Source organism: Lagopus muta, chromosome 12 (assembly GCF_023343835.1).
Source record: "Lagopus muta isolate bLagMut1 chromosome 12, bLagMut1 primary, whole genome shotgun sequence".
NCBI classification, from domain to species: Eukaryota; Metazoa; Chordata; class Aves; order Galliformes; family Phasianidae; genus Lagopus; species Lagopus muta.
This window is the reverse complement of record NC_064444.1, coordinates 2434286-2449756: the sequence shown is the minus strand read 5'-3', so window position 1 is coordinate 2449756 and position 15471 is coordinate 2434286. Positions and strand designations below refer to the sequence as shown.

At 47.8% G+C, this 15471-nt stretch overlaps 1 long non-coding RNA gene across 2 annotated transcripts; it reads right to left on the bottom strand.

Annotated features, from left to right (window-relative positions):
• Positions 1–6540: 6540 nt before the first annotated feature.
• On the bottom strand, positions 6541–11827 carry LOC125699438 (uncharacterized). Of its 2 annotated transcripts, none has more exons than XR_007379559.1 (2): positions 11300–11827; positions 6541–10187 (listed from the first exon to the last, which is right to left on the bottom strand). It is a non-coding gene; the product is annotated as an uncharacterized LOC125699438 (long non-coding RNA). The 2 variants fall into 2 exon arrangements; XR_007379560.1 differs by having other exon boundaries at positions 6541–10153.
• Positions 11828–15471: the final 3644 nt, after the last annotated feature.

The following is a 15471-nucleotide window of genomic DNA, read 5'->3' as shown; positions in this document are numbered from 1 at the left end:
TGCAATGCCATGCAATGCCATGCAAGGAGGCCACCAAATTGCCCAGAGATGCTCTGGCATCTCAAAGGGAATCAGATTATCTCCAGGTGCCAAACTCGCAGAGTTGATGCTTGTGTAATGCAGCTTCTTGCTCTGCAGAGAGAAGCGCCATGAGAGCCTGCAGCTGGGATTCTGCTCAGTGCACAGCGGCTGCCACCTGGAGCAAGAAGGACTTGCATGGTCACTGTCATTGCAAACAAAAATCCTGGTGGATTAACCCCCAGCCGTGGCATTGACTTCTTCATACCACCCAAAAAACAACAGCTTTGAAACACCTTGCAGGGGCACCGAGCGCCGGGCAGAGGATGTACGGCCATGTGTGATTCTCATCTGCTGCAACCCTCTGGGAAAGGAGCAGCGTGATTTATCTCTGCCTGTTCTCAAGGTATCCTTCCTATTGTTCGTGGTGGCTGTGAGCTGCGGCGGCTGGCGGAGGGGTCAGAGCCAAGGCAGGGAACAGAGCCACGCCGAGATCACGCAATGCTCCCGCCGGTGGCTGCAGTAAACAGAATCTCCCCAAAGGTCACCTCTTCAGGCTCCTGCCGCGATTGCCAAAGGAAACTGCAATCATTTTTCAGCCCTTTAAACGCCAGACTCGAATGTACTCAGTCACCATTTCCCTACGTGTTCCTGGTTTGCAAGGAGACCACTTAGGAGTCATTTCCTCGCCAAGAAAAGCTTCGTTTTCCTCACAGACCCAGAATAGACCTTCTGCAAAGTGAGGGGTCAGGGCACAAGGGATGCTGCCACAACTGCTGTCTGTAGGGCACCCCGAGGATGTGCTTGGCAATGTCAGCAAAACCACCTGGGTGTGCAGAACTTGTTCTTTCCCACTCAAAAATCTCCATTGGCAGTGCCGGAAGGATGAGAAATTGTATATACCTTTCTGGATGGAAAGGTCATTAATTGACTTTTTCCTCCACTAAATCATCTGTGAAAAATCCTACACTTCTCATCACTGCCTCCCAAACAGCACTTAGAAAATCACCCTTTGCCCCTCGGATCACAGAATCATAGAATCATTTAGGTTGGAAAAGACCACTCAGATCACCACGTCCAACCCCAACTCATCCACAACCCCCATCAACCCTTGTTTACAGCAGGGAATGGGGTCTGTCCGTGCTGCCCCAGCCTCAATTCAGGGGTCTCCCAGCCCAAGAGCATTGCTCAGGGTGAATTAAGTGCTGTCAAAGTCAGCAAGAGGGTCCCCCCGTCACACCAGCCCTAAATGAATAGCCACTGTGTTTATGTGAGCTGCCCGACAGATTGCTTTGCTCTTACCCCCAGCCCCAATGTGTGTCAATAAAAATCTCTGGGTTTCATTAGGCGAGTCCTGCCTGGCTACATAAATAATAAGGCTGTTGTCAGATCTCCCTATGGTGTGTAAGGGCAGATCTGGAAACCTGAAGGCCACGACCTTCATGTTTCTCAGCAGGGACTGAAACGCCCTCGGAGCCAAAGGAGTGGGAAAATGAGAGTCTGTGTTATGCTTTAACATGATACTGACAGGCAAATGCAATTTCTCAGAGTTCACTCGAGTGAGCGCTGTTCTGGTTTACAATCTCACGCGCCCAACGCTGGCTCTGCAGCTGTAGTTCATGCGGTGCTGCATGGGGGGGACGTGGCCCTGTGGTGCTGTGGGGCACAGGATGGATCTGGGCTCTGGGATGGCTGAGGAAAAAGGAAGGTTGAGTAGAAGATCAGCTCCAAAACCAGGCTGGGATGGAGGGAATGCATTGCAGGAGTGTTGGAAAGAACCAGAAGAGCACGTGGGCAAATGGCTCGGTGGGACTGGAGGATGCATCTTCCTTCACTCATCCTGGCTGTTGCTTGAGGAAGGGCTGTAGCATGTTTTTTTTTGTATATGTTGGCTGATGATTGGCCATGCACACAGCCTGGCAAAGGGCAGGTTTCCCAAAAAGCATTCGGTATCACCGAGAGCCCTTCCAGCTTTGTCACGGAGCATCTTTCCCAAAACTTCCACAATGGCCAAGAGCCCTTCTGTGGGGCAGAGCTTCCCCAAAAAAGTTCCACAATGGCCAGGAGCCTTTCCATAGGTCAGACAGGATTTCCCCAAAAGCTTCCAAAATGCCCCTTCCAACCTCAGCACGGAGCATCTCTCCCCAAAGGTAAGGCTGATAACAGAGCTTTGGTACCTTGCTGGGGAAAAGGAACGAGATATGGAACCAACAGGCCAAATTACACGAAGAGGGACAAGAGTAGAGAGCCACCAGATGACCTTATTGGAAGCAGCAGTGGCACTTTTCCAGCAGTACTCTATGTCTCCAACAGAGGAATGCATGCCCTGCTCCCCAGGCCGGGTGACAGAGTGAATCACCCCAAGGACCGGGGGGAACCGAGGGGCAGAAGGCACTGCTGGGGCTCCCCCAACCCCGCGTGGGGTGAGCAGCAGCCGTCGCCCTGCATGCATTGCGTGCAAAGCAGCTCGGCCCCGTCCCTGTGTGGTCTGGAGTGGGTTGCGTGTGTGGTCCTGCAAAGCCCTGCTCATCTGTCCAAAGGCTGCTAACTGCCTGCTGAATGACCACGTCTGTTTACTTTAGCTCTGTCTGCACCAACTGAACTCTGATCGCTGCCTTCCTCCAGCTGGGCCGGCTCAGGACCCCAAAGTGAAGGAGAGCGGAGAGAGAGATCTGTGTGTGAGGCTCCAAAAAAAGAATAGGCTGCAAATGGACTACAGTGTAAATCATGGCGAACAATTTATGGGCCATTTTCTCTCCCATCATTTCTTCTCTGATCCCCACCCCCTCCTCACTCAGACCAGGCTCATAAATTGCCCGTGCTGAGTGCTGGCAGAAAGGTTTTTCATGTTCCTGACAGATGCAATAAAAATATGCCTGTGTGTCTGGTGATTGTGTGTGCAAGGGGGAGGGAGGGAGCTGGGTGCCTGCTCTGGGTGCTGCTGCGTGGGGCTTTGTGAATGGGAATGCAGGTGTGGGTGCTGTGCCTGCACGCACTTGCATGCTGTGGTTGCATCTGCATGCTGTGATTGCACTTGCACGGGCGCTACAGTTGCATATGCATAGGCACTGTGACTGCAAGTGCATGCTGTGATTGCCTGTTTGTGGCTGCTGTAGTTGCACGTGCATGAGTGCTGCAGTTGTATGTGCATAGGTGCTGTCTTTGCACTTCTGCTGTGATTGCATGTGCATGCTGTGATTGCATGTGCATAGGTGCTGTCACTGCTTACATGTAGGTGCAGCCTTTGCACTTGTACTGTGATTGCATGTGCATGCTGACATTGCACATGCACGCTGCAACCACCTATCTGTAGGTGCTGTGGTTGCATGTACATGCATGACATAATTGCAAGCACACTCTGTGACTGCATGTGAATCAACGCTGTAATTGCACCTGTGTGCTAACACTGCACATCTGTGGGTGCTGTGGTTGTGGTGCTGTGATCACACATGCTCGTGCTGTGGGCCTGCATGTGCCATGACTGCACATGCATGGGCTGTGATACCACTCATGCCATGATGCACATGTGAGACCCACATGCATGGGGCCAAACTACTCCCGTGTGCTGCAATGTGGATTTGCAGCAGTTGTGTGTGCAAAGCAGAGTTTGTTATGTCTACTGCAGAAGCAATGCGTGCGTGGGGCAGTGGTGCAGCTGCCGTGCACCCATCAGCACGCGGTTCAGCACAAACATCCCTGCAGGCCACATCTGTGAGCATGTTCTCATGTGTAGGTGGGAAGTGGTTTTTTTTTTGCTTTTTTTTTTTAGCACAGGGGGAAAGTTTAAGACTTTGAAATTTCGAGATAAGAAACAGCAATTTTTGATTTTGAGACTGGATCAATCGCTGTCTTTGCTCCAATTGTTCCCAAATGCTCCGTGCTGAGCATTCCTTACCTAAAACCCAAATCTTCAGGCTGTCGCGAGGTTAAATGTCGAGACTCAAAATCAGCTGTGCTCATCGATCCAAGCTGTGGAATTTTTCAGTACAATGGCATTTAGAGATCAAGCAGCATATTTTTGTGATTGTAATGGAAATAAACTCAAATCCTGCCAGCCAGATTGGAAGGAAATTACGCACAGCCACAGAATTCCTAGAAAACAGCTCTCTCCTTTTCATCACTTCTCCATATTTGCTTCTTTGGCATCATTCTCACAAGGAGTTTGATGGGAAGCAGCAGCCCAGCGTGAGTAAAGCATTGCCCACCGAAGCCTGGGAGCTTTGCTGGTAAAGAAGTTTTTTACCTCTTGGTCTGCATTTTTGCCCTGATCCACTTTTGTTTCTCTTTTGCTTTATTTATCAGTAATACTCATCCAAATGCCTGCATCCATCTATGCACCACTATCAAATTGAAAAGCTTTTCGGTAGTGGCAGGATTCAAAAGATGATGAGGAAGGCATACAGGGAAAGAAACAGGAATTCAGTTAAAAAAAAAGAAAAAAGAAATCAGAGCACCTAAAAATCTGCCTCTTCTTAATTTATGGTGTAAATATATTAACTGCCTTCCCAACACAGCTCAACCCACTCCAATCCAAACCAACTCAATCCAGTCCAACCCAATCCGATCCAATCCAGCTGAACCACACAGGCATTAATTCAGATCTATCTGTCCCCTAAAAAGGGCAAATAAAAATAGCAGAAGGCAGTCACAATGATGTAGACAGAGAAAATTCCCAACCACGGGAAAAACTGAGCTGAAAGAGGAAAAACAACGGGCAGAAAGCAAAGCAACGACGTAGGTGCAGATGCGTGTGGCGAAGAGATGGAAACACCAGAAAAAGGAAAGAATGCATTTATCACAAGGTGCAAATGTGTCTGAGCAGAGTTTGGCTGCGTGTGTGCTGGTGGGGAACAGTGCTGGGGACTGATAGCCGGGTGTTCCTGTGCTTTGTAGCCATAAGTGCCTCTGTAGGGAACAAAGCAGGGGAGTAAAAATTGAATTATCCACTTAAGGTTGTGTCAGCTTTCCATCATAAATCTTATTTCAGATGTTTATTACTCATCTGTAAAAATTCCTCCCAGCCTTAGCCTTTGCATATACAATATGGTTTCAAAGCTGGAAGCAGCTTTAGATACGTGTAATTTAATAAGGTATGGAGTTATCGTTTGGGGCAGAAAGTTAATATTCTGCCTCACAGCTACAGCAGAGGACTGAAGATAGGAACTGGTGGGAACAGCAGCTGGATGGGAGCTGCGGTCACCCCTTGTTGGGATGCAGCAGTTTCCAGTGGGTCCCAGTTTGGGCCAGTGATGGACTGGGAAGGAGTGCTGACTTCAGGTTCAATCTGTGGACAGCCCAGGCTTGCTGGTCCTCACACCTTCTTGTATTTTAAGGCCAAAAAAAAATTAAGATCAAAGCCCTGAGCTGGAACTAGTGTGAGAAAACGCTGCCTTATGAAGCGCATCCTTAGATGCTGCCTGCCTGGGTTAATTTTAAAAGTCTTAATCTTCCTTTCCCCCCTCCCCCCCTTTTATATTTACCTTTTATCCCTTTTCCATTTTCAATTTTATTCCTTTCACTCTTCTTGTGCTTCTTTCCTACCTCCTCCTTCCAATTCCTTCCCCCCCCCCCCCCCATTTTCCCTTTCCCTCAATTTTCTTTCTTCCCATTTTCATTTTTCCCTTTCTTTTCCTTTTCCTTCCCCCACCATTTTCTCTCCTTTTCCTCTTCTCTTTATCCCTACCCTTACTCATATTTTCTTACTCCTATTCCCATCTCATCCTTTCCAGATCCCACAGTACCTGCACACCCTCAGCCCCGATCTTCACCACTCCCTCAGTGCTCAGAGCACCCGAGGGGGTCAGCATCGAACCATGCCCAGGGACCAGAGTGAATTGGGGCCATGGGGCACTGTCCCTGACCCCCACTCTGACCCCATTGACACTGGCAGGCGCCGCCAAGCCCAGCCCCAATGCTGCCCTACACCTCCCCCAGGGACTGCCCCGCTGCCCCCCTCTCACAGCCATGGAGCAATGCAAGAAAGGCCATTTTCACCCTCCAGCCCCCATCCACTTCACTCTTTATGGGGTCAAAAGGTAAATGCGGGGACAGAAAACTGTCACAGAAGGAATAAAAATTGCATCAAACCAGTTTGTACTCACTGGACTGGGGTGTTTCTCACTGCATCCCACCCTGAGGAAACTGGGGGGGGAGGGGGAGGCATAGGGGATTCCCCCAGTCTCACTACTCAGAGCAGACCCTCAGCTCAGATAGGTTTAAGATGATAAAAAAATGTGGCAGTTGGGGACATGGCTGAGTGGACATGGTGGGATTGGGTTTGGGGGGCACGGTGGGGATGGATTGGCAATTGGACTGGATGAACTTGGAGGTCTTTTCCAACATTTATGATTCTATGATTCAATAATTCTACAGTTCTGCCACTGTAGAGCTTCATGATCCTATAGTTCCACCACCCAAACCCCCAGTTCCCATCCAGCCCCTCACATAGTTCCCTAGTACAGCCACCTGCCAGTGCACGACCACAGGAAAAACCTGAGATGCCCCTGCAAAATTAAGGGCACATTAAAAAAAAAAAATTCCCATAAGGATATCACCAATAGAGATATCCCATATCTGCCACTCGTTTCTGCTACCTCCTTACACAGGGAGAAGGGATTTCATCACTGCAGCCCTCAGGTAAGGGGAGAGGGGGCAGGGAAAGTGATCACTTTTGCCCTCCACCTTCTCCCCATAGCTTTTATTTTATTATTGTGCTCATACTTTCTCTGCCTTAAGGGTTGGGGCTGTGCTTTTGACACATACCCGTGGTGCAGGTGGGGCTCCCCTCCCTGCAGTGAGGAGTGGGATGCTCAGCATCACCCGCAGCAGCGCAGATGAAGGCAGAGGCAGTGAGAGGAGAAGAGGGGAGGGAGGGCAGAAAGCTGATCCTGAAGTTTCCATCATGTGAAATTGAAGCGCATGTGCCTATAATGAAATATTTCCTCTCATTTCATGGCAGCTCAGTAATTCCTGATGGCAGGGAGCCTGGGAAAACAGATCCCCCCCCTCCCTGCTCCCACCCACAGCGTTTGACCGCACGGGCAGGGACAAACAAGGGCCTCATTCTGCTGGATACCTGGAGCACTCTGAACATCCCTACACTGCCCAGCACCATGGGGAGGCCTTTGCCCCCACAGCCCTCTGCCATCTACTACAAATCCAGGGAAACCCACATCTCCAGGGTCATTTCTGCACTGCCCCCTTCCCCCCACTGCGTCCCCAGGGCTGTGGCCAGGCTGGCCCCCACCCTCCCCTCAGCAACAGCCACTGCTTTCATTTACTTTTTAAATTATGCAGTTTTTCCAGCTCCTCTAAATTTAATTAAACTTTGACCAAAAATTCTGAGCCAGAGAAGAGAATAGAAAAGGCGTTTTTGTGCCAGAACAAGCATTGCAATAATATTAATAATAACAAAAAACAACAGCAAAGCCCTTAAACGCTTCAGGGATGGGCTGCAGGAGTTCAGGCTGCTGGGGTGAGTCAGGCAGAGCGCTGTGAGGCTGCAGCCCTTTGGAAGCACTCCTGCGACAGTATTAGTGCAGTTGGGGACACCAGGAAGCTGCAGCAGAGCAGGGGTTTCCTTAGGAATTGCATTTTCCTGGCAGACCCCAGTGGAAGCCATGCACCGGTAGTCAGCCTCGATTCCTGAATAGTTGTTGTTGCATCCCTTGTGCGCAACCCAGCAAGTTTAACATCTTTGAAAGGCAATGCCTACTTGCCCTGCTGCTGCCATAGCTGGAGCCACTGGATGGACTCATATATACAACCCTCATTCTTGACTGTTAAGCCAGTATTTTAAAGAAAGCAACTACAACAAACAAACCCACAAATGTAACCCAAAACAAGCAAGGCTCAATTACTCTTCCCTGAAAAAATATTAGTTTTCTTCAACCTGCTCTCATTCCATTCCCTGTTATTTTGGTGAAGGATTGGCCAAATTTTGTTTGGTCTAGTTCCTAACAGGATGAAAGTTAGGACCATATAAATTCTTCAGCCAGATAAATGCCCTGTGCAACCCCATTCCTTCCCTGACAGCAGCCAGCACCAATTCTTCTCAAGATTGGGCAAGAATTCCATGCCTGTATATGGAACTAACCAAGCTTGAAGACAACACTCTTCGCACCTGGCAATTAGCAGATGACTCGATGGACCTAAAATAATCCAGGTGGAGAGAGCTTTCCTCATGCTATTGTCTCATTCATTATCATTATTTATTATTTTATTAATGCCCTCCCATGGGGTCAATAGGAAAGCAGGGGTGAATCCCGAATCCAGCAGCCCTGCACATGGCCATGGCTCTGTTCTCCACGTGCTTCACGTACCACAGCAGTGGGAGGCAGGGCCTTGGAAGCACCCCGCTAACATGACTTAGCAATGAGCATTACTCATTTCTTGGTACGAAACGTAATTGGGGGATTTCAGGACCTGATGCAGAAAGAGCAGCACGGGAAGTTGCTGTGATCCAACGTTTTGCATGGTTGCGGAGAATCGCGGGGGCTCACGCTTGTTAATGCTCTGGCACTGATTAGATCTACGTTTGATTAAACGATGTCGGGAAAACAAAGCCTCCTAGATTAGAAGCAGAAGTGAGCAGAGAGAAGAGCAGAACACAAACTACGTGGCCCCATCCAGCGAGCAGCATCTTGCACTTCTTGTGCTTGCGATGTCGAGTTGTTGTTTAAAGAAAGAACGACCTGCTGATTCTTATTGAATTCAATGAGGCTGTTCTGTGAGAGTACCAGAGAGCTCCTTTTACTAATAGAGAAAATACAAATGGATAAAAGCCTGGCGCACTCCCACAGCTCTCCTTTTGCTGCAGGATTCCAACTGTCCAGCATCCTGACTGTATCTCCAGTCATAGAGGCCATTCCTGCAAACAAAAAGCAGCTTATTCAACAGCCACATGCATGCACATTCATTCCTCTGCTCAGCTGGATACCCACCAAACTATGCACACATCAAACCTGTCAGCACCACTGGCCGTATTACTCAGCACCATGCAACTCTCCTCCATCTCCTGTTCTCTTCCTTTTCGGCAGCACAGAGCTCCCAGTCATCTCCAGCTCTCTTCCTTCTGTCAGCAAAGAACACTGTGTAGCAAGACCGAGGGCTGCAGAGCCATCCACCCTCCATGTTTTGGGTGCTAGAAGAAGCCCTCTGGGATAAAAAAATCCATTGCATGCATGCACCTAAATTCCTTAGAGCCTTGGGTTTTGTTGTGGATCTGGGATCCACAGTTGGATATGCTAGGAAAAAATATCTTCTCAGAAGGAGTGGTGGTGCACAGGTGGAGGAGGTACATCCCTGGAGGTGCCCCAGAACCACAGGGATGTGGTGGGTTGATGTTGGACTTGGAAATCTCAGAAGTCTCTTCCAACGTGAACGATTCTTTGATTCTTCCATGGAACAGCAAGAAAACATCTCCCCAGCAGCTCTCCATTGGAAGTGTTGGCCTTCTTCATGCCAGAATGACCACTCATAGCCTCAATTCAATGGGAATTAGTTGAATTATTAGACAGTTAATGCTAATTTTCTTCATACAAACAAGCTTGATGCATTAGGTGTTCACAGCACCCATGTTGCCGTATAGTCTACATTTTTCCTTCCTAAAACATAGATATAATTGCATTTGATTCTTATTGCTGCCACTTCTCTTTTTCATAAAACATTAAATAAATAAAATGAACCATTTTTAATATAGCAGTGCATTTGAAACTTCAACAGGGGGCAAACAGCAGCTGTCTGAAGCTCACACCAGGAGCACTACCTTTCTGCTTTGGCTCTGGGGGTGGGTGACACCACGTCTGCATTGTGCAGATCTTGACTCAACCTCTCTCTTCTTCTGCAAGTGCTCTCAAGAGAAAAAGAAACCCTTCTGTCCTTTCTTTTTCTCCCCCATTTTTTATTTACATTTTTCCCATTCTGAAGCTTTTCTGAGCCCAATTGCTTTTCCTACCGTCCCATTCTCAGACTTTCCAAGTTCGAAGAAATTCTTTATTTGGTGGTTTACTGGAAAAGCTGTTCACATCTATAAACAGAGCTTACTCTTCCTGATTTTATCTTTCTCCTTTTTATTGTTTCCGGTTGTTATTCATTTCAGCTGACACTTCCACAGGGACTTTCCAAAGAAGAGAATCTAAAGCGATACAAAAGTGCATCTGAACAACATCCTGGAAGAAAAGTAGGATCTGATGATAAATGCAGTGCATGACTACCTATTACTGGAAGAGCCAAAACATTCAGGAAGAAATTCAGGTTGGACATAATGGGAGGCGAGTCCACCCCAAAAATGGTCCACTACTGTGCTTGGGCAATGTAACATCAGAATAAGATGCAGGGAGAAAAGCATCAACCCCAGCAGTGTTTAAAGAGCAGTAATGTTTAAAGACCCTACAAAGAGCTCAAAAGGCCAGAAGTTTACCTGCTTCTCCCCCAAGCCAAATCAATTGGCTTATAACGAACTATTTATCCACCTCACACACGCTTTTTCACTCAGCCCCCCTGTAGGGCACTTCCATACTCTCTCATTATCATAATTTTAAAAAGGAGTCTAGATGCACACCTAGAACTCAGTCAGCTCCAACAGTGTTGTGTGGGGAAAAGGAAATGCACTCAATCAGCTTGGAAACTCATAAGCACACCCCAGTTTTGAATCCCTTGGCCAGACTCTGCAGACTCAGTTACAACTTCCCAGCAGTTTTGCATCCCTGCCCCCACTTCTTGATTCCTTATTTAAAGAAAATCCATTTGATTTCTGTAATCTGATGAAGGAGTGGAAGGATGAGATGAGGATTACCCATGAGCACCCCAACAGCAGCACACTAACCATCAACACCATCCCCCCCTTCATCTCTTGGAAACTGCTCTCATCATCCCCCCCTCCCTCCCCACTCAGTGCAACAAATAATTGCATGGAGAGGAAAGCATCCAGAGGAACAGCATTCCCTTCTGCAAAGGTTTGGTATCACTGAACCTACCCAAGAGATGAATAGACATGGCTTGGAAAGCTGGAGAGATCTCATTGTGCTTAACAATTGCCCATACTTATAGCAAAGGTCGATGAGCAAACAAAGCTATGTAGTTATCCATGCAAGCTCTTGCATACCTGATACATCAGCCCTTATGGAGACATCATCAGGATTATCAGTAACCAAATTATATCAAACAGTACAAGTGCAACACAATGAGCAGCAGCACCAGCAGAATAGCAACATCCCAGGCCGCAGCAAGTGAGAATTTGCTCAAATACAACAGCCTTCAGCACAGAAAAGAAACAGCTTACCTTCAGAAGACACCCAGACACACAAAAATCATTAGAGGAACACCTTTACTTCCACTGCCAACCCTTAAATGAGGTCTGGAAAGGGGTGGATCCTGGCTCCAGCCCTTCTGGTCACTCAGGTTCATTGCACACACCTGAGTTCCCCTGGGCTGGCCCTGCCTTCCTACCAGGTGTCCATCACTGCTCCAAGTTGTGACTAGCATTTCTGCTAGAACAAGTTACAGAGGAAGGGAGATGGGAAATAGGTCCAGATGGAGGAGACTGGGTTATGCAGGGGTGCTCCCAACCCAGTCTGGATGTCAGCAGTGACAAAACTGGCTCAATTTATTGCTTAATTAATTAGTTCCTTGCCTGAAGGTTGAATGTGCTAGCCCTGCTGCTGAGCAGCCCGTGAGAAGTGAAATAGGGGTAACTCTGCACTGCAGAATGCAGCCCTTGTCCACCTGGGCAGGGCAGCTTTTCTGCAACTCATTACACAGCTGAGCTCATGCAGGGCGTCGGAGCTATTTTCCAAGCCTTCAGGTTAATAAAGCCTTCAAAAGCACCGTGAAGCAGCCGCTCTTCCTTCTTTACATCCCAGGGCTTTCTTTAATAAATCCCATACCGGTAGGGTGAAAAGCAGGGCTGTTTTTCTGCTTTCTGAGCTTTTCAGCTCATTTCAATCAGTATTCTGTGCTGGGGCAGGAAAGGGCAGAGAGTCATCAGTGTGGGGAGAGGGATTTCTGCATCTTCACGGCTCCCCCAGTGTCACCCACCCAATGGCAGCAGTCCTGCTGTCTCCATCCCTGCTTGTCCTAGAGCCATGGTACAAAGACTCACTTGCTGGGAAGGGGGAGGCATTAGGATTTATGTAAACATGGCTTCAACACGCTCCTGGGTGACAAATGGGCTTTGCTGCCTGTGGCAGGCATAGGCTGCCAAGTGCCAAACTGGCAATCTGCTCCTCGAGGCACATGCGTGAGGCATCCGTGCGCACGGAGTTGCTGGACTTTTATGGTCATGGATAGGGGAGGCTTTAAGCACTCGGGATTTCTGTGCATTAGGATGTGTTGGCTCAGACAGCCCTGAGATTGTAGGTGCTCTGCAGAGGGCTGGCACGGAACAGTGGCTCTGCCCTTGGCCGTGCCATCCATCATCGGGAGCTGCCTCGTTCTCTCTGCTTTCCAGACTGCATCCTTAGTGGTGACGATGTCAGTGCCACTCTGCTCTTAAATAAAAAGCGGTGGGAAATGGGCTTTTATAGAGCAACAGAAGAAAGTCCAGATTGGAATCTGCAAATCAATGGCACGTCTTTCAGGGTGGTGGACGTGTGCACCTCCCACCAAGACGCCAACGCAACACACTGCATCAAAAAGCAGAATGCAGGCAAGTGGCTGAGAACTACTGGGAAGTAAGACCACGTTTGCTTCCTCTCTCCAGATTTATGTATTTTAATGCAAGGAAAGGCTTTATTTTTGAATGAAGCTTCAGTGAGCAGAGTGCTGTTTTGCAGAGCAAAGGATTTGGAAGGGATTGTGACAACCTTTAAAATACACAGACTACCAGAAAAACTTGCCTTGCGCTTCTTGTTCTTCTATACACCATGGCTCCGTAGGTGTCTTGCCTGCTTTCTTTGAAGGGAAATGGCAAAGCTTGCATCAACATTACTGAGAGCAAAATTAAGCCCATTAGCAGTGAGTGCTCACAGGAAAACCCATGTGCACTTCTCCGCACGTCCCTGGCCAAAATCCTTTCAGCACGCACCTGCTTTCTGTTTGCTTTGGTGAAAAGCTGGAAAAGTTTTAACTTTACTGAAAACAGTTCTGATTTCTCTTTAAAAAAAATAAAAAAAATAATGGGGGTTGGGGAAGAAAAATGCATCACTTGCTGATTTATTTCTCTCCTTTGAGTTTCATGGGGTGTCTACAGAACCCTCCTGTCGAGCCAGTTCCATTTATTGCCAGTATTGTGCTCGACTGAATGAAGGTTCTGCGTGTCTTGTTTGTTATTCTGAGTCATATCACAAACATTTTAGCAAAAGGTCCAAAGTCTTGCAGGGAACACAGGGAAGCCAAAATCGCCAGATGGAGAAAAGCACATCTTAAGGGATGACATTTGGCATGAGAAGCTGAGTAGAGGTTTGGTTTTAAAGTTTGGTTTGATCTGCCCCGTATTATATCACTGCTTGTGCTTTGCAGGAAATTGTTGAGGTTGAACCAAAATAAAGATCGAGTTTTAGAGCATTTTCTCTTTACACGTTCTTTTGGGACCCACATCTTTCAGTACGTAACCTATTAATTATAAATATACACACACACTCGCGTTCAATTTTATTATTTGGGCTTCATTTGACCCTTCAGAGGGAACCAGATGAAAGCAATAATCAGTTCATTCAGCTACAAAGCAAAACAAAACAAAAAATAAAATAAAATAAAATAAAAAATCAAAGCTAGATAAACATAGCGTGTTCTCAGGGTAAACAACAACAGAAAGGCTGCACTGGCAGGAGACTTAACGGGGCTCCACACCTCCATCAGAGCAGAGCATGGGCTGTGCCTGAAGGGGATGCCTGGGGCTGTATGGGTTGGTGTCTCCCCCAAATCCTGCACTGTTTCCTGCCCCTAGAACCCAGCAGTGATGTTGAAGTGGAGCAGAAGAGCCCAGGATAGAGCCTGCTGGCACATGAATTCCTTATCAGCGCTCTGGGGGCAAAGCCATTGTATTCTGAGCACCGCAGGTCTCGCTGATCCAAAATCAGGAGAAACAGGGAAGGGGAGCTTATCCACTGGAGGGCTCCTTGTTTATTGGGTGTGTCCCAAGAACGAGGTTAGATGTTAGGACAAATATATTTGCTGGAAGAGTGGCGACACGTTGGCAAAGGGAGGTGGTGGAGTCACTGTCCCTGGAGGTGCTTCAGAACCGTGGGGATACGGCACCGAGCCAAGCGGTCAGTGGGAATGCTGGGATGGGTTGAGTCGGAATTGGAGATCCTAGAGGTCTTTTCCAGCCTTAATGATTCTAGGATTTCAACTACCTGAGGGCTGGGTAGGTCCAGGGTTTTGCTGAGGATGTGAAAATACCAACGGCTGTGGAGTCAAACCAGCGCGTTTTGAAGATATTTGGGTAAATGGGTACACGGCGCTTCTGTAAAGCTGGGTGCTGTGCTCTCCAAAACCCCACCATCTGCAGGACGTTTCATTATGAGTGAATGCTCCTGCATGCTGACATCAGACCCAGCAGGGCTGTGCCTGTTGGGGATGCTGTTTTTATGCACTGCAAAAAGCCCAGAGCAAATCAGGGCTCCTCACTGTACAGTTATCTGGCAGAAGCTTGCAGTGCGAGATCCCAGCTGCGCAAACGTACGCGTGCACTAAATCAATGGGGCTGTGCGTGTCTGGAAGCACAAACACACATTTTTGGGGATTGGGATCCTCCTTCTGATAGGGAGGTGCCTCTGCCCTACCCAAGGCTGAGATTTCTCCAGGCAAGAACTTGAAGTTGAAAGAATGTGATGATTTTGCACTTTACTTTGCTAGGCAAGCCCAGCAGGTGAGAAGTTTTCTTTGGAAACTCAAATCTTGCAAGAATCCCACAGAAAGTGACCATCAGTGCTCACACATCCATCCCTTGGGTTAAAGAGAGGGACCATAACAGCTCCCATAGATAGGACAAGCCCTAACCTTTGAGCTCTGCAGTGAGCTACTACGGAATTGAAAGGAGAAGAAGAAAAATTTCCTTTTTAGGTCCAAAACTCATCAAACCCATTGTTCCTGACCCTTGTTGAGAGTGATGGAAGATGAGATACACAAACAACAGCAAAAAATGTTTTCAATCTGGACTGACAAGTATGGAAGGATATTTGTGGTGAGGGAGAAATTTGCCACCCACCGCTGCAGCTTTGGAATACAGTTTCTGCGGTTGTTCTTTATTCAGAGTTGGTTGCTGAAATAAACCAACACCAAAAGAAATGCCAAACTACAAAGTGGGATTTCCAGATAATGCATTCTTTCTTAGAGGAGGAAAGAAAACCCCATTTTTTTCCCCCTTGCTTCATATTTTCCAGCATTTTTTTGCAGGATCCTCTATCATTTGCAGCTATTTACTGAGCAATATTTTGCTTTCCTCACATGCGCCCCTGTAGCAGGATCAGGTTGTTTTGCAGCAGTGCTAGAGGCTGAAAGCAAAACAAAAAC